The sequence below is a fragment of the Schistocerca americana genome, chromosome 3, assembly GCF_021461395.2.
Source record: "Schistocerca americana isolate TAMUIC-IGC-003095 chromosome 3, iqSchAmer2.1, whole genome shotgun sequence".
In the NCBI taxonomy this organism is placed as follows: Eukaryota; Metazoa; Arthropoda; class Insecta; order Orthoptera; family Acrididae; genus Schistocerca; species Schistocerca americana.
The window spans coordinates 949,743,646-949,764,092 of NC_060121.1; the positions used below are offsets into that span (position 1 = coordinate 949,743,646).

The following is a 20,447-nucleotide window of genomic DNA, read 5'->3' on the forward strand; positions in this document are numbered from 1 at the left end:
AAGAACCCTGGAGATACTAAAAGGTATCAGGTAGATTATATAATGGTAAGACAGAGATTTAGGAACCAGGTTTTAAATTGTAAGACATTTCCAGGGGCAGATGTGGACTCTGACCACAATCTATTGGTTATGACCTGTAGATTAAAACTGAAGAAACTGCAAAAAGGTGGGAATTTAACGAGATGGGACCTGGATAAACTAAAAGAACCAGAGGTTGTACAGAGATTCAGGGAGAGCATAAGGGAGCAATTGACAGGAATGGGGGAAATAAATACAGTAGAAGAAGAATGGGTAGCTTTGAGGGATGAAGTAGTGAAGGCAGCAGAGGATCAAGTAGGTAAAAAGACGAGGGCTAGTAGAAATCCTTGGGTAACAGAAGAAATATTGAATTTAATTGATGAAAGGAGAAAATATAAAAATGCAGTAAGTGAAACAGGCAAAAAGGAATACAAACGTCTCAAAAATGAGATCGACAGGAAGTGCAAAAGGGCTAAGCAGGGATGGCTAGAGGACAAATGTAAGGATGTAGAGGCCTATCTCACTAGGGGTAAGATAGATACCGCCTACAGGAAAATTAAAGAGACCTTTGGAGATAAGAGAACGACTTGTATGAATATCAAGAGCTCAGATGGAAACCCAGTTCTAAGCAAAGAAGGGAAAGCAGAAAGGTGGAAGGAGTATATAGAGGGTCTATACAAGGGCGATGTACTTGAGGACAATATTATGGAAATGGAAGAGGATGTAGATGAAGATGAAATGGAAGATATGATACTGCGTGAAGAGTTTGACAGAGCACTGAAAGACCTGAGTCGAAATAAGGCCCCCGGAGCAGACAATATTCCATTGGAACTACTGACGGCCGTGGGAGAGCCAGTCCTGACAAAACTCTACCATCTGGTGAGCAAGATGTATGAAACAGGCGAAATACCCTCAGACTTCAAGAAGAATATAATAATTCCAATCCCAAAGAAAGCAGGTGTTGACAGATGTGAAAATTACCGAACTATCAGCTTAATAAGTCACATCTGCAAAATACTAACACGAATTCTTTACAGATGAATGGAAAAACTAGTAGAAGCCAACCTCGGGGAAGATCAGTTTGGATTCCGTAGAAACACTGGAACACGTGAGGCAATACTGACCTTACGACTTATCTTAGAAGAAAGATTAAGGAAAGGCAAACCTACGTTTCTAGCATTTGTAGACTTAGAGAAAGCTTTTGACAATGTTGACTGGAATACTCTCTTTCAAATTCTAAAGGTGGCAGGGGTAAAATACAGGGAGCGAAAAGCTATTTACAATTTGTACAGAAACCAGATGGCAGTTATAAGAGTCGAGGGACATGAAAGGGAAGCAGTGGTTGGGAAGGGAGTAAGACAGGGTTGTAGCCTCTCCCCGATGTTATTCAATCTGTATATTGAGCAAGCAGTAAAGGAAACAAAAGAAAAATTCGGAGTAGGTATTAAAATTCATGGAGAAGAAATAAAAACTTTGAGGTTCGCCGATGACATTGTAATTCTGTCAGAGACAGCAAAGGACTTGGAAGAGCAGTTGGATGGAATGGACAGTGTCTTGAAAGGAGGATATAAGATGAACATCAACAAAAGCAAAACAAGGATAATGGAATGTAGTCTAATTAAGTCGGGTGATGCTGAGGGAATTAGATTAGGAAATGAGGCACTTAAAGTAGTAAAGGAGTTTTGCTATTTGGGGAGCAAAATAACTGATGATGGTCGAAGTAGAGAGGATATAAAATGTAGGCTGGCAATGGCAAGGAAAGCGTTTCTGAAGAAGAGAAATTTGTTAACATCCAGTATAGATTTAAGTGTCAGGAAGTCATTTCTGAAAGTATTCGTATGGAGTGTAGCCATGTATGGAAGTGAAACATGGACGATAAATAGTTTGGACAAGAAGAGAATAGAAGCTTTTGAAATGTGGTGCTACAGAAGAATGCTGAAGATTAGATGGGTAGATCACATAACTAATGAGGAAGTATTGAATAGGATTGGGGAGAAGAGAAGTTTGTGGCACAACTTGACTAGAAGAAGGGATCGGTTGGTAGGACATGTTCTGAGGCATCAAGGGATCACCAATTTAGTATTGGAGGGCAGCGTGGAGGGTAAAAATCGTAGAGGGAGACCAAGAGATGAATACACTAAGCAGATTCAGAAGGATGTAGGTTGCAGTAGGTACTGGGAGATGAAAAAGCTTGCACAGGATAGAGTAGCATGGAGAGCTGAATCAAACCAGTCTCAGGACTGAAGACCACAACAACAACAACATGCTGGTATCAATAAATACTCAAATGGGTGTAATGAATGGAAGACTTGGTTCACTAGAAAAAGATAATAAGCAATTAAAAGAGGACAATCAAAAGTTAAATCAAAAATTTGAGGCCAAATTTGGTTCATTAGAAGTTAAAATGGATTCTTTGGAAAGCAAACTGAACACCTTTGATTATAAACTGGAAAATACTAAGAAAGAATTAAAGGCGGACTGGGAGACTCAATTAAATGCGAAATTTGGAGAACTAGATGTAGAGTTTTCTAACACCTTAGAAAGGCAATATAATAATTTAATGGGAAAACTTCATGATGTAGAAAAGAAATATGAGGTAGTTTCGAAGAGTTATGATGGCCTGTCCAATAGGATGGTTAAGTGTGAAAGCAACTGTTTCAATGCTAGTGCACAGATAGAAGAGCTTTCGAAACAAATAGTCGAGTTTTAGTCTGATGCTCGTAAGGGGATTGACAAGTATTTAGTAGATCAAACTAAAAGAATTGACGAAGATCTATCTGAATGGATAGAAATAAAAGGAAATGAAATTGTAGACAAGGTTAAGACTACTATTGGATCCCAGCCAAATGAAAATATCAATGAGCACCTAAGTAGAAATGATGAATTAATTGAGCTCTTCACTAGCGAATTTCAGAAAATAAAAGACAAAATAGTTGATGAGTTACCTAAATGGCAAAAGGAAACCAATCATAAATTGGCGGAGTTAGAACGGAAGTTATCACAAAATTTGTTGACAGAGGACGAACGTTCGGAGAATAGGTCGAAAAACAACCGAACATGTGATAATACGAAGTACAATTGTGGTGAAAATTTGCATTGGGAAGTTGATGATTCGGTTGGTAAAGATGATGATTCTTTTGGTCAGCGAGGATATTTGTCTTCTTTAAAGGTGGAGAACAGCATTTTTAAAAGTAGACAATTCCCAACATTCTCCACTGAAAAGAACAACCTGCATCCGAAAATCTTTATCAATAATTTCAAAAGAATATTTCCGCGTAGCTGGTCAGAACACGACCGACTTCAATTTATAGTATCCAAAATTACCGGAGAAGCCGCATTATGGGCCGCCGAAGTAAGTGAAAGTTGCCATACTTGCGCTGAGTTTGAATAACTTTTTTTGACTAAATACTGGTCGTCGAGTAAACAAGAGAAATTAAGAAAAGAGGTTTACCAACCTGAGTATTTTAACAGTAAAAGGAGTACTTTAAGGCAATATTTTGAAAAGTACATAAATAAGACACGTTATTGGAGTGATCCAATTTCTCACAAGGAAGTGATCAGAATTTTGAAGGGAAGGTTGCCCATAAATATACGTGAAAAGTTAATAAATGTTCCTGACCACGATGTAGAACAATTCTGGTCGGTGACTGACTCAATAGATATGGTTATGGAAGACGCAAGACAAATGAGTAGTAATCAAATGTCGACTCACACTCATAGTAATACGAATAATTATAATAATAATTTAACGTATGATTATAATAATACCGAAAACCAGGTCAAACCCGCATCACAGGAGCGTGGACAATCTTCATCCTACGGTTGCAATAAAAACAATGATTATAATAAATATAGAAGAGATACTTACTGTGCTAGAGGTAAACCTCGATATGGTGACGCGAATGTGCATAGTAGTGATATTAATAAGAGTAACAGGTACCCAAGTGATGAACCCAATTGCATTCGACCTTGGGAAGATAATTCGAAGCATAATGTTCATCGGCAGGATGGAACAAATGCCTCGAGTCCTCATCCAGCACAAGGAGTTATACCAATGGGCGAAGGAGCCTCCAATGTGCGACGGGGTGAATACCATAACTCGGATCATACTGTACGGATTGTGGAAGTTCATGAACCCCCACCGATGACTCAACGAGATAGATCAAACTAATACCAGTCACCAAATACCTTCCTAGGATGACTGGAAAGGAGTAGGAAGGCAGGCATCAATTTGAACTGAGAGTATTAAGGTACAATAATGATCAGGATATAAGGAATGAATTAATTGAAGAAAAACCTGAAGTTTCTAATAAATGTGGACAAATTTTACAGGCAATAATTCCAACAAGTATAAATAATGTTGATGTTGAAATATTAATTGATACTGGAGCAACTATTAGTGTCATGACGTTGGACTGTTTAAAACAGATAAGCCGAGGGGTAAAAATGCCCACTTTTCCTATCACAGGATGTACCGTGTCTGGCGCGTTCAGCGCAAAAATGCAAAAAGTTGTGAAACAGGTACGTGTTGACGTTACAATACAGGGGGCTCAAATAGAAAGTACATTCCTGGTTGTTCCTAAAATGACAGTACCATGTATCTGGGGTTTGGATTTTTTATGTGAGACCGGTGCAATCATTAATTTAGAGAAAGGTGAATGTATATTTAATTCTAATGGTAATGTTTTGACAGCCACCCTGAGAAAGGGCCGAGTAATTCCAAATCAATTGTGTATGAATCTAATGGTAAAATATGTCAGTATTGATGATGAAAATGTGTATGATATATGCCTTATTGAATGTTCTGAAGAAATGATGGATAAAATGTCATTGCAGGAAAAGGTGTTAGAATCAGAATATTTATCTGTTATCCAAAGGGATGAACTGTACTACTTGTTGGAAGCATATCAGTCAATTTTTAGTAAACGTCCGGGTATAATAAAAGACTTTGAATACCATATAAAGACGTATGCACATAAACCCTTTTGTCGTACTTCCTATTCTATCCCATAGACAAAGAAAGAAGTAGTCAGAAAGGAAATCAATAAAATGTTAGAATGGGGTATTATTGAGCCCTCAGATTCTGAATATTGTAACCCTCTTGTGGCGGTAATTAAACCCAATGGTGACATCAGATTGGTGTTGGATGCCAGAGAGATCAATAAGATCATTATACCTGTACAAACGCGACCGGAGAACCTAGAAGAGTTAGTACAAAAGTTTTATGGTGCCCGCTTCTTAACTTCTTTGGATATGCGTAGTTCATATTGGCAAACTAGAATATCGAAAGAATCTAGAAAATATACTGCATTCATTTTTCTGGGCCGAAGTTACCAGTTTACTGTCATGCCATTTGGGTTGAAAATAAGCGGTGGTGTTTTCATATCGGCATTAGACACCATACTGGGCAGAGACCTTTTGAATGAAGTTACTTTATATGTGGATGATTTGCTAATTGCTTCTGAAACTTGGGAGGAACATTTGGACTTATTAAGAAGAGTTTTTGCGAAATTGGTGGAATACGGAGTTACTGTAAATTTGAGCAAATCCAAGTTTGCTCATAACCAATTGAAATTTCTTGGACATATAATCACTCCTGAAGGGATAAAACCAAATCCTAAAAAGATGGATGCGATTAACAGATGTGCTTATCCAAAGAGTAGAACGGAATTAAAGTCATTTATCGGCTTAGTTTCATTTTTTCGACGATTTTTACCCAATCAGTTAGGAAGCCAAGACTGTTTGTTACGGCTGTTAAGAAAAAATGTCATGTGGGAGTGGAATTCCGAATGCACGCAAGCTTTGATAACATCTGCAATGCTTTGACTAATGCTCCACTGTTACATCATCCGAGACTTGATCAAGATTTTTATATTGCTGCGGATGCTTCTGAAACAGGATTGGGTGCCACTCTTTTCCAGATGGACAATCCAGAAGATATCAGTACCATCAAGATAATTGGGTTTGCCAGCAGAACACTCTCTAGCTGTGAACGTGCATATTGTACTACTGAATTGGAAGTACTGGCCGTGGTCTGGTCACTTAGAAAGTTTCGCTATTTTGTATATGGAAAGAAGATCATTGTATTCTGCGACCACAAAGCTTTATCTTTTATTTTAACAGGAAGGATGTTCCATTCACGTTTAACCCGGTGGGCCTTGCTACTGCAAGAATATGATATTATGCTCAAATACATCAGAGGGAAAGACAACATCATAGCCGATGCTCTTTCAAGATTACCGAAAAGAAAGAATGCTGACGAGTGTGAAGAACGGACTATTGACTTTAAAGTCATGAATTTATCAAGGCAATATTGTGAGAGGCAGATTTCACAGCTATCTCGAAGTCTTCCACAACTGCAAGAAGATGATAAGTTGTGGAAAGCCATTAGGCATGCTGTTGAAAGCAAAACGCTAAGTCACTCTCAAGAACAGTATCAATTAAAATCCGGAATATTGTATCGGAGGAAGGACGAAGAAGATGTTTGGAAAGTTTGTGTTCCAAATAAATATTTAGAATCACTAGTATGGTACACTCACTTGAATTGGGGTCATTTTGGTGCCGCTAAATGTACAGCCGAAATAGCACAATACTGCTGTCATCCAAATTTGGGACGTATAGCTACAAATATTATTAAGAAGTGCAAAATATGTCAGAAGGCGAAACCCATAAACTATTGTCGGAAGATAGAATTACATCCTATCATCCCACAACAACCTTTAATGTTGGTGTCATGTGACGTCTGTGGGCCATGTCCCATGACACGTGGACGGTTCAAATATGTATTGGGTTTCTATGATCTCTTTTCAAAATATGTGAAATTATATCCTTTGAAAAATCTCCACATTCGACCCATGTTACGCAAATTTATCAACAACTATATAACTGAGCTTGGCAAACCTATAATGATCTTGACAGACAACGCTGCTTATTATACAAGCTAAGTATGGAGAGACACTATGAAAGAACAAGGAATCCAGCACATTTACATCTCAAGATTTTACCCTTGTGGAAATCCGGTTGAAAGAATCTTCCGAGAGTTGAACCGATTTTTACGGACGTACATACCCAAACAACATTATAAATGGATCGATTGGATTTATGAATTTGAGAAAGTGTATAATGACTTACCACACTTATCAACAGGTTATTCACCTAACCAAATAGTATTTGGTGAAAGTATTGTGCCAGAATGGATGAAGAAATTACCTGCAATAGAACAAAAGATTACCAAGAAAGAAGATATGGTGAAGAAGGTCTACGAAAACCTGAAGCATCAAGCACAATTGAGAAAAACCCGTTTTGATAAAAATGTGAAGAAAGTAGTCACATATGATGTAGGGGAAGAAATTTTATTGAGAAATCACCCAAAAGCATCAACCAGGAAAAGACTGAATAAGAAATGGCAATATTTATATACAGGTCCATATAAAATAATGAAAATACCTCATGAAGGGAGCTACCTCCTGGCAGATTGTGATACTGATGTAATTAAAGGCTTGTTCCCTCACATAGACCTGAAGAAGTATTATCAATAATGAGCAAAATATAGATTCAAGAAACACTGAATGATACCAAGACTACACTCAGTGGACTAAATAAAAGCACCAATGGATAAATACGTACTTATACTAACTTACAAAGAAAATTAAAGAATGTACCGATGATTTCCAACAATGACGACGCTGAAATACGATTTATCCTCTCACTGAACGGCGAGGATGGATGATTTGAAAGAGGAATTAAGAGGAAAAGAAAAGGACCAAATCCTCTCTGGTTAAACAAGTGGCCTGATAAGGGTTTTGGCCTAGGATGCCAATCGTCGAACCCGGCTGTGATCCCTGCCTTGCACAGTCGGTTGAAGAACTGAGGGCTTCATCCAAGAAAAAAAAATGTGGTGTGAATATGAAGTGATTAGTGCGAAGTGCTTCTAAGACAACCTATAAACAAATGTGGAATTTAGTTAAGGGCATTTTGTCTAGGCCCATTAACTCAACTTAAATATTGTAGAATGTATGTACTGACTTGTTGAGTGAATCTGAGAGTGAGTGCATTCGCCGAAACAAATACCCTCTCCTGTCACAGTACACACACACACACACACACACACACACACACACACACACACACACACACACACAAAAAAAAAAAAAAAAAAAAAAAAAAAGCCTGTTCTGTCTGGAACCCTCTTCAAGACATCACAGTCTGGGGGGCCGTGTAACATTACGAGTCAAGACAGCTGTAACGGAACTTGAATAGCGTAAAGTTATCGTTAAAAACGCACGCCGCGCAATTTGTTATGATTTGGTCGGTCATAATAGTAGTAACATGCTTTTGAATACAATTAAAATATAACGGCGATACCTGTTTAGCGTTATTGGAAATAATATGTAATAAATTCATGAGTAAGGTAGCCGATCCTATAAGAAGAGGTAAAATTGGGCATATTAAGGTGTTTTGCTTTATATCGACTAAGCTGATGATACGGCGTCTTTTTTTTCCGTTTACTCTTAGAAGAAGAAAAAAAAAAGAAAACCAGTAACGAAGGCTAATTGTGCGTTGTGAAAAATATAGGGGCGAATTTTAAATAGCTACAGTGTATAATCAGACTAACAAATGGACATTCAGTTACGCGAAATAGCGGACAGTGAAGTGTGGTCATTAAATTGAGTACACCTACAGGGCGGTCAATTCCAGGATAAGTCTATTCGCGTCTCACGAGGCACGCGGTATTGAGACCGTTTTTTTTTAAATTATATCACGGAGAGCGGGCTTCAATTTAGAAAAAGGAGAAAAGCTGTATCATTATCATTGACTGTTGGTGTTATGCAACCAAAACTTTTCATCAAAGGGTTTCGGTGAATGAGTGGTGAATGCGAAATGAAACTGTGAACGAAGTTATGTTAAATAAAGCAGAAGAGACAAGACAGTTTGGTCGTATCTGTTATTATTCCATAAACCGTAACATGTACTCTCGTTGTACAAAGCCTTTATAGACGATCGTTATGACAATTTGCTTTGAAGGGATCTCGTTACGAGTTAAGTTTTGGGGACCTGGTCAACAGGGGATAGTTCGTAGATCTTAACTACTGCAGCTATTCTGGAATCAGGTGCTACCATGACCGTTGTGTGTTGTCTATGGCTTAAGGTCATCATATCTCATGCTCTAAGATCGACGCGCCTTTCCTCTTGGTATAACGGTGTCTCACGGTAACCACGACAACGCCGACGGCGAAGGAAGATACGGTAGAACAACAAGCCACAAAGACTTTTAAAATGTTTTTATTGCAGAACCATAACTGGTTTTGGTCATTCGTGCCCATCTTCAAAAGGCTAACATGTGCATTTACATAAATGTTTTCATCAGAAATATGTTATCAGTTCCGCCACTGCACAAGAATATTTGAAACATAGAAGTGTCAATAGATATTCAAATATTCTTGTGCACTGCGGATCTGATGACATGCTACTGGTGAAAACATTTATGTTATTGAAAATATTAACCATCTGAAAATGGGCATGACCTCGGTTATGGCTGTAGAATAAAAGAATTTTAAATATATATTTGGCTGGTTGCATTATTTACTGTTGTTTCATTGTTCTACATCTACATCTACGTGATTACTCTGCTATTCTCAATAACGTGCCTGGCAGAGGGTTCAATGAATCACCTTCAAAATGTCTCTCTACCGTTCCACTCTCGAACGGCACCCGAGAAAAACGAGCACTTAAATTTTTCTGTGCGAGCCCTGATTTCTCTTATTTTATCGTGATGAACATTTCTCCCTATGTAGGTGGGTGCCAAGAGAATGTTTTCGCAATCGGAGGAGAAAACTGGTGATTCAAATTTCAGGAGAAGATCCCTTCGCAACGAAAATTGCCTTTGTTTTAATGATTGTCACTCCAATTCACATATCATGTCTGTGACACTATCTCCACTATTTCACGATAATACAAAACGAGCTGCCCTTCTTTGTACTTTTTCAATGTCATCCGTCAGTCCCATCTGATGCGATCCCAAACCGCACAGCAATACTCCAGAATAGGGCGGACAAGTGTGGTGTAAGCAGTATCTTTAGTAGACCTGTTGCACCTTCTAAGTGTTCTGCCAATGAATCAGTCTTTGGTTTGCTCTGCCCACAATATTATCTATGTGAACATTCCAGTTTAGGTTATTTGTAATTGTAATCCTTAAAAATTTAGTTGAAATTATAGCCTTCAGATTTGTGTGACTTATCGCATAATCAAAATTTAGCTGATTTCTTTTAGTACTCATGCGAATAACTTCACACTTTTCCTTACTCAGTGTCAATTGCCACTTTTTGCACCATACAGATATCTTATCTAAATCATTTTGAAAGTCGTTTTGATCATCTGATGGCTTTACAAGATGGTAAATGACAGCATCATCTGCAAACAATCTGAGACAGCTACTCAGATTGTCTCCTGTGTCATTAATATAGATCAGGAACAATAGCGGGCCTATAACACTTCCTTGCGGAACACCAGATATTACTTCTGTTTTACTCGATGACTTTCCGTCTATTACTACGAACTGTGACTTTTCTGACAGGAAATCATGAATCCAGTTGCACAACTGAGGCGATACTCCATAGGCACGCGTTTGGTTAGAAGATGCTTGTGAGGAACGGTGTCGGAAGCCTTCTGGAAATCTAAAAATATGGAATCCCCTGTCGATAGCACTTATTACTTCATGAATATAAAGAGCTAGTTGTGTTTCACAAGAACAGTATTTTCTGAAACCCTGCTCACTATGTGTCAATAAATCATTTTCTTCAAGGTACTTCATAATCTTCAAATACAGTATATGTTACAAAACCCTACTGCAAATCGACATTAGTGGTACAGGCCTGTAATTCAGCAGATTGCTCCTACTTCCCTTTTTGGGTATTGGTGTGACCTGAGCAATTTTCCAGTCTTTAGATACAGATCTTTCTGTGAGTGAGTGGCTGTACATAATTGCGAAATAAGGAGCTATTTTATCAGCATACTCTGAGAGGAATCTGACTGGTATACAATCTGGACCGGAGGCCTTGCCTTTATTAAGTGATTTAAGCTGCTTCGTTACTCCGAGGATATCTACTTCTGTGTTTCTCATCTTGGCAGTTGTTTTTGATTGGAATTCAGGAATATTATTTCGTCTTCTTTGGTGAAGGAGTTTCGGTAAACTGTGTTTAATAACTCTGCTTTAGTGGGACCGTCAGCAGATGGGTTTTCTGCCAAATTTCGAGAAAGAATTTCGTTGTGGAAATTATTAAAAGCATCTCACATTGAAGTACACACCATATTTTGAACTTTCTGTAAAACTTTGCCAATCTTGAGGATTTTGTCCTCTTTTAAATTTGGCATGCTTCTTTCGCTGCTTCTGCAACAGCGATCTGACCTATTTTGTGTACCACGGATAATCAGTACCATCACTTATTAATTTATGTGGTATGTATCTCTCAATTGCTGTCGATACTATCTCTGTGAAAACATTCCACAACTTTTCTACTCTTACATTATCAGATCCGAAGGAGTGAAGACTGTCCCTTAAAAAGGTGTTAAGAGCATTTTTATCAGCCATTTTAAATAGATATACTTTGCATTTATTTTTGATGGTTGTAGGTGTTACGGTATTCAGCCTAGCAGCAACTGCCTTGTGGTCACTAATCCCTGTATCCGTCACAATACTCACTATTTGTCCAGGATTACTTGTTGCTAAAAGGTCAAGTATGCTTTCGCAGCCATTTATGCTTCGAGTGGGCTCATGAACTAATTGTTCAAAATAATTTTCTGAGAAAGCATTCAGTACAATTTTGGATGACATTTTATGCCTGCCGCCGGCTTTAAACATATAATTTTTCCAGCATATTGATGGTAGATTAAAGTCACCACCTACTATAATTGTATGAGTGGGGTATTTATTTGAAACTACCTTACCGTGTTTTACCTGCTCACTTTTAGACGGAAATCCCTTCTGTGGTTTCCTGAGTCCCTCTAACCTAAAAAAACACCCAGTTCCTTCCACACAGCCACCGCTACCCATGTAGCCATCTCCTGTGTGTAGTGGACTCCTGACCTATTAAGTGGAACCCGGAAACCCACCACCCGATGGCGCACGTCAAGGAATCTGCAGCCTACACGGTCACAGAACCGCATGAGCCTCTGATTCAGACCCTCCACTCTGCTATGCACCATAGGACCACAGTCAGTTCTGTTGACGATGCTGCAGATGGTGAGCTCTGCCTTAATCTTGGAAGCAAGATAGGCAGTCTTTACCATTTCCTCTAGCCGCTTGAAACCAGACAGAATCTGCTCCAATCCAAAGTGACACACGTCATTTGTACCAACATGAGCCACCAACTGCAGTTGGCTGCACCCTGTACACTTCATGGCATCTAGAAGCACCCTTTCCATATCCGGAATGACTCCCCCCGGAATGCACATGGAGTGCCTACTGACTTCCTTCCCCTCCTTGGCAGCCATGTTCCTAAGGGGCCCCATTACGCGCCTAACATTAGAGCTCCCAACTACCAGCAAACCCACCCTCTGTGAATGCCCAGACCTTGCGGGCCTGGAAGCTTCCTCTGGAACAGGGTGGATGACTGCATTCGTCTCAGAGACATCATCAGCCACAGATAACGCCTGAAACCTGTTCATCAAATGAACTGGGGAGGCCCTACGATCGGCCCCTCAGAAAGGTTTTCACTGCCTGCCAGACTTTGGAATGATCTCCCACTCGACCACGGGTGAGGGGTCAACCTCAGTGCAGGCAGTACCCGGGGCAGCCACAGCAATGGACCAATCAGAGGACACGTGGGACGTGCTCATTGTCCCTTGCATCCCCAAGTCCGATCCAACACAGTGACAAGCTGTGTGACAGAAGTTGTTGTGGTCTTCAGTGCAGAGACTGGTTTGATGCAGCTCCCCATGCTACTCTATCCTGTCCAAGCTTCTTCATCTCCCAGAACCTACTGCAACCTACATCCTTCTGAATCTATTTAGTGTATTCATCTCTTGGTCTCCCTCTATGATTTTTACCCTCCACGCTGCCCTCCAATACTCAATTGGTGATCCTTTGATGCCTTAGAATATGTCCTACCAACCAATCCCTTCTTCTAGTCAAGTTGTGCCACAAATTTCTCGTCTCCCCAATTCTGTTCAATACCTCCCCATTAGTTATGTGATCCACCCATCTAATCTTCAGCAGTCTTCTGTAGCACCACATTTCAAAAGCTTCTATTCTCTTCTTGTCTAAACTATTCATCAACCACGTTTCACTTCCATACATGGTTACACTCCATGCAAATACTTTCAGAAACGACTTCCTGACACTTAAATCAATGCTCAATGTTAAAAAATTTCTCTTCTTCAGAAACGCTTTCCTTGCCATTGCCAGTCTACATTTTATATCCTCTCTACTTCAACCATCATTAGTTATTTTGCTCCCCAAATAGCAAAACTCCTTTACTACTTTAAGTGTCTCATTTCCTAATCTAATTCCCTCAGCATCACCCGATTTTATTCGACTACATTCCACTATCCTCGTTTTGCTTTTGTTGATGTTCATCTTATATCCTACTTTCAAGACACTGTCCATTCCGTTCAGCTGCTCTTCCAGGTGCTTTGCTGTCTGACAGAATTACAGTATCATTGGCGAACCTCAGAGTTTTTATTTCTGTTCCATGGATTTTAATTCCTACTTCAAATTTTTCTTTTGTTTCCCTTACTGCTTGCTCAATATACAGATTGATTAACATCAGGAATAGGCTATAACCCTGTCTCCCTCCCTTCCCAACCACTGCTTCCCTTTCATGCCCCTCGACTCTTACACCTGCCATATGGTTTTGGTACAAATTGTAAATAACCTTTCGCTCCCTGTATTTTACCCCTGCCACCTTCAGAATTTGAAAGAGCGTATTCCAGTCAACATTGTCAAAAGCTTTCTCTAAGTCTACAAATGCCAGAAACATAGGTTTGCCTTTCCTTAAACTATTTTGTAAGATAAGTCGTAGTATCAGTATTGCCTCATGTGTTCCAACATTTCTATGAAATCCAAACTGATCTTCCGCGAGGTCAGCTTATTTACTAACAATCATTAATGTCCTCAGAGTTCACAAGCTCCACATTGCTCCATCAATCACCACTGACAAGATGTCATATTAATAAATATACCATGAGTCACATGCAATGACATAGCCTGTTTTTATTCAAAAAGGCAGTTTGCCATCTAAAAGGTGAAATTCTACCTCATGCTGGTATCTTGTCAACCGTTTTTCTTGACCTAAGCTAAAATGTTTGTAGTGCACTATGAGTACTTACCACTAGCAATCATTCCCGTTACTTCAGCTGGACCGTCAATAATCATTTACAACCTTCTGATGTGAATGGTTGTAACTTCTTGCAGAATCATACTCAGCCTTTGAACACCTTTCACTGTTTTTGCACCTCTGTCACAGTGGGTAAATGTACTTTACTTTGGTCAATGCCCCAGCGATCTGCAATGGTATTAAGCTCCCTTCCTATGTTATCTCTGGTGTGAGAATCTAGAAAAGACTTCGTAGCAAGAACTCCATGTTCCAGCTGGAATTCAGGACACAACCAACGAGGTGTGAAACTCAGGATGTGGGTTAATACCTTGTTGCTCAGAGTAATAAAACAAGTCAAAACAAGAGAATAAAAGGTTAGTTAAGGCTTTGATACATAACTTGGATTTTTTCCTTCTCCATCACCAGAAATTTGAATTCTGCACTACAAACAAATAGCAAACTTATTATTGTCTCTGTTCATTTCGAACATCCCCAAATTACATGTTTTGTAGTTTATCTTGAAATTAACGAATTATTTTCAACAGTAACCTCAAATAACAAGTGAAAGTACTCAGAGAAGTCATATAGTCAAGTTAGTTAATCAATATCACATTTGCTGACTTCACTAATGAATGACGATGACTGAATTTACCGGTCATCTGCACCTGGCCTTTGCAATCTCATTCAGACCTACATATTATGGCATGCTCTGGGGCAATGTTCAGCCAAATAACTGGTTACTGGATATTCAGCTGTCTGGCTTAGGGATGAACAAATATCTGGTATCCAGCCAAACTGCTATCCATTTCATCTCTAATTTTAATTTTGTCCACATTTTCTTCTTTTAAAATTACTAAAAGCTTTTCCTATTATTGTATAAAAATTACTTTTGTTCTTTGACACTTGTTGCATATCAGTATCAACATTTATTTTTATTTGTGTTCTTTTTTAACATTATCCATAACTAAGTTATGTCTACACTTCTGCATAAGTATTACTGTCACTACACATCATTTCAACTATCTTTGTGTAAGAAGCGCACATCATATTCATCTATGAGACTGTATTTTCACTTTTCATTTACTTTGTGTTCAGTAAGTATATTTTATGTTGCATATAAATTTTCAGTAACAATGAACACCTCATAAAACTCTTATCAATAGGCTGTATGGACGACATTAGGTTGGATGGAAGGGTGCTCCCACTGCCTCCATCAGTGAATGTCACACAGTGGGGACAAGCAACTGCAGCTCTGAATGTGGAACATGGCTGTGGCTACTCTGACTGCAGTACTGGTTTTTGCCAAGAACCACTAATATACGCCAGTGAGATACTGAACAAATATCATTGCATATAAGTCTCTTTCATATTTTGTTTCCAGTAATAAAAAATAATTCTCTTCTGGTATGAATATGATTTTTTGAATGTGGAACATGGCTGTGGCTACTCTGACTGCAGTACTGGTTTTTGCCAAGAACCACTAATATACGCCAGTGAGATACTGAACAAATATCATTGCATGTAAGTCTCTTTCATATTTTGTTTCCAGTAATAAAAAATAATTCTCTTCTGGTATGAATATGATTTTTCACAATGAAAGAGTAATATGTGAGGGTACAACTTTGACTACATTTCATAGTGATAGCGAGACATACAGAGTAGAAAGTGGAGACTGTATTTTCACTCTACAGCAGAGTGTGCACTGGAGATTCAATATCTGAAATCTTTCCCAGTAGTCACAGTGGTAGTTTGCAGCTCTTAAACTGGGAAAATCAAGGAGGGAACACATGTAATGGAATAGATCTGAACCACGTTTGTAAAGACAAAAGCTCTGTTGTGTCTGACTGTACAAACATTACTCTATGATACCACGACCAGGACCGACTTTTTATGTCTGCTTGTGTCTGTATATGTGTGGGTGGATATGTGTGTGTGTGCGCGCGAGTGTATACCCGTCCTTTTTTCCCCCTAAGGTAAGTCTTTCCGCTCCCGGGATTGGAATGACTCCTTACCCTCTCCCTTAAAACCCACTTCCTTTCGTCTTTCCCTCTCCTTCCCTCTTTCCTGACGAAGCAACCGTTTGTTGCGAAAGCTTGAATTTTGTGTGTATGTTTGTGTTTGTTTGTGTGTCTATCGACCTGCCAGCGCTTTCGTTCGGTAAGTCACATCATCTTTGTTTTTAGATATATTTTTTATATATTTCACTGTACAAAGTGTATTATATTTTGAATATATATGTAAACAGGTAAGGTAGGGAATACATTACACATTAACAGGCAAATAGCCTTAAAATAGCACAAATAGTGGGATCTGCTATGAGAGTGGAATTTCGGATTTCCACTTTTACAATATTTCTGAGATTTAGAAGAGACTACCAAGAGCTTTCTGGAAACTTAAATTTTCTAATTTTTTGGTTGTGTAACTAAAATGTTATTCCAGTAAAATAATACAATTTTGGAAACAGAAAAATTGGTGTACAAAACTATGACACCAGATTTTTGAAAGGCTTATATTTTACGTTTTGAAGATTCCAGAAAGCAACAGTTTTCAACAAAGGTTATTTTTTAATTACAAATACTTCAGAAAAAGTAAAATGTTCTTCGGATAGAAGAAAATGGATTTTAAATGTAGTATGCCAGCCATACAACAAACAGTTATTAGTGGCATTAATTCTAAATGCACACATTTTAAGTAAATTGTGAATTTGGAACATTTAATTAAATTGAATGTTTTTGCATAAACTATTCATACTATTGTTTCCTGCATCATCTAAACTATACACTGAATAATAAGGTTTTGGAAAGTATAGCTGGGGTAAGAATTTGTATATATCCTATATGCATAGTTTATACATTATAAAGTACGCCAAGTGATATGTAGACAATATGGAATAGATCATTGTCAGGAGTGACTGAAAGTCTCAAAAAGACTACAAATCATGTTTTCATTTAGTGCAATTTCAGTTTGCAATGAGATCTTCCAGGAATAACGGTATTACATCGCCAGTCTCATATATGACGGGGCGGGTGACAAGAGTTAAAGGATATTTGAAAGGAAAAATGATAGTTCAGGTCAAATGTGAAATAATAGTAAGACAAAGAGGCATACACCAGTTACAAAATAGGGTGAGGCAGATGGTTTAAGCCATTTGCTCTAAGGCAAAAGTAAATTACTAGAGAGAGAGGCAAGATGGGCTAGTCATCAGCCTGTAGGAGATGCCGAAGACAAGAGGGTGAGATTCACAAGTATTTCTCTGCAGCCATACATATGAGGCAGTCACATGTCTTGTCTTCCATGCCTCATGAGTGGTTATTAACATATTGCTTGGGTACACTGCATCTTAGCATGGGTTCCGCACTGCCCTCAAACTTGGGCCCATCAATCCAGTACTCATAAAACAGCACATGTACTTGGCTAGAATGACTGGGTATAGAAAGTGAAATCTTAATGAGAAATTTAAAAATAATGATAAATTTATTAATTTTAAGGGGATCATGTGATGACTGACAGGCCTGGATTGTACTGTATTACAGGTTGTTGTTGTTGTTGTTGTTGTGGTCTTCAGTCCTGAGACTGGTTTGATGCAGCTCTCCATGTTACTCTATCCTGTACAAGCCTCTTCATCTCTCAGTACCTACCGCAGCCAAAATCCTTCTGAATCTGTTTAGTGTATTCATCTCTTGGTCTCCCTCTACGATTTTTACCCTCCACCCTGCCCTCCAATACTAAATTGGTGATCCTTTGATGCCTCAGAACATGTCCTACCAACCGATCCCTTCTTTTAGTCAAGTTGTGCCACAAACTTCTCTTCTCCCCGATCCTATTCAGTACTTCCTCATTAGTTATGTGATCTACCCATCTAATCTTCAGCATTCTTCTGTAGCACCACATTTCAAAAGCTTCTATTCTCTTCTTGTCCAAACTATTTATCATCCATGTTTCACTTCCATACATGGCTACACTCCATACAAATACTTTCAGAAACGACTTCCTGACACTTAAATCTATACTTGATGTAAACAAATTTCTTTTCTTCAGAAATGCGTTCCTTGCCATTGCCAGTCTACGTTTTATCTCCTCTCTACTTCAACCATCATCAGTTATTTTGCTCCCCAAATAGCAAAACTCCTTTACTACTTTAAGTGTCTCATTTCCTAATCTAATTCCCTCAGCATCACCCGACTTAATTTGACTACATTCCATTATCCTCGTTTTGCTTTTGTTGATGTTCATCTTATATCCTCCTTTCAGGACACTGTCCATTCCGTTCAACTGCTCTTCCAAGTCCTTTGCTGTCTCTGACAGAATTACAATGTCATCAGCAAACCTCAAAGTTTTTATTTCTTTTCCATGGATTTTAATACCTACTCCAAATTTTTCTTTTGTTTCCTTTACTGCTTGCTCAATATACAGATTAAATAACATTGGGGATAGGCTACAGCCCTGTCTCAGTCCCTTCCCAACCACTGCTTCCCTTTCATGCCCCTCGATTCTTATAACTGCCATCTGGTTTCTGTACAAATTGTAAATAGCCTTTCGCTCCCTGTATTTTACCCTTGCCACCTTTAGAATTTGAAAGAGAGTATTCCAGTCAACATTGTCAAAAGCTTTCTCTAAGTCTACAAATGCTAGAAACGTAGGTTTGCTCTTCCTTAATCTAGCTTCTAAGATGAGTCGTAGGGTTAGTATTGCCTCACGTGTTCCAACATTTCTACGGAATCCAAACTGATCCTCCCAGAGGTCGGCTTCTACTAGTTTTTCCATTCGTCTGTAAAGAATTCACGTTAGTATTTTGCAGCTGTGACTTATTAAACTGATAGTTCAGTAATTTTCACATCTGTCAACACCTGCTTTCTTTGGGACTGGAATTATTATATTCTTCTTGAAGTCTGAGGGAATTTCGCCTGTTTCATACATCTTGCTCACCAGATGGTAGAGTTTTGTCAGGACTGGCTCTCCCAAGGCCGTCAGTAGTTCCAATGGAATGTTGTCTACTCCGGGGGTCTTGTTTCGACTGAGGTCTTTCGGTGCTCTGTCAAACTCTTCATGCAGTATCACATCTCCCATTTCATCTTCATGTACTTCCTCTTCCATTTCCATAATACTGTCGTCAAGTACATTGCCCTTGTATAGACCTTCTACATACTCCTTCCACCTTTCTGCTTTCCCTTCTTTGCTTAGAACTGGGTATTACAGGTATGCACATAATAAAGAGCTAAAAGGAAAAAAAATAGTATTTACATTAGTAGTGGTGTAATTACAACAGAATTAAAATAATATGCAAATACTGACAAGAGAATAGTACAAACTGACATTGAAGTAATTGAACCAGTGGTTTTTTAATATATATATGTGTGTGTGTGTGTGTGTGCGTGTCTGTATATGTGTGGATGGATATGTGTGTGTGTGCGAGTGTATACCCGTCCTTTTTTCCCCCTAAGGTAAGTCTTTCCGCTCCCGGGATTGGAATGACTCCTTACCCTCTCCTTTAAAACCCACTTCCTTTCGTCTTCCCCTCTCCTTCCCTCTTTCCTGATGAGGCAACAGTTTGTTGCGAAAGCTTGAATTTTGTGTGTATGTTTGTGTTTGTTTGTGTGTCTATCGACCTGCCAGCGCTTTTGTTCGGTAAGTCACCTCATCTTTGTTTTTATATATAATTTTTCCCACGTGGAATGTTTCCTTCCATTATATATATATATATATATATATATATATATATATATATATATATATATATATAAAAAAACAAAGATGAGGTGACTTACCGAACAAAAGCGCTGGCAGGTCGATAGACACACAAACAAACACAAACATACACACAAAATTCAAGCTTTCGCAACAAACTGTTGCCTCATCAGGAAAGAGGGAAGGAGAAGGGAAGACGAAAGGAAGTGGGTTTTAAGGGAGAGGGTAAGGAGTCATTCCAATCCCGGGAGCGGAAAGACTTACCTTAGGGGGAAAAAAGGACGGACAGGTATACACTCGCACACACGCACATATCCATCCACACATACAGACACAAGCAGACATATATATATATATATATATATATATATATATATATATATAGGGCAACTGAAGAAAAGTAATAAAGGGCGGAGTGTTTTTGGTACACTA

The 20,447-nt window shown here is 38.7% G+C and overlaps 1 protein-coding gene across 1 annotated transcript in view; it reads left to right on the forward strand.

Annotated features, from left to right (window-relative positions):
• Positions 1–9,203: 9,203 nt before the first annotated feature.
• The window catches only part of LOC124606855 (neural-cadherin-like), a 54,938-nt gene continuing 43,694 nt past the window's right edge, over positions 9,204–20,447 (forward strand). Inside the window, exons 1-2 of the transcript XR_006978742.1 lie at positions 9,204–9,264; positions 15,494–15,655. The gene's annotated coding sequence lies outside the window, so the exon portion shown is untranslated. The remainder of the gene's footprint in view (positions 9,265–15,493; positions 15,656–20,447) is intronic.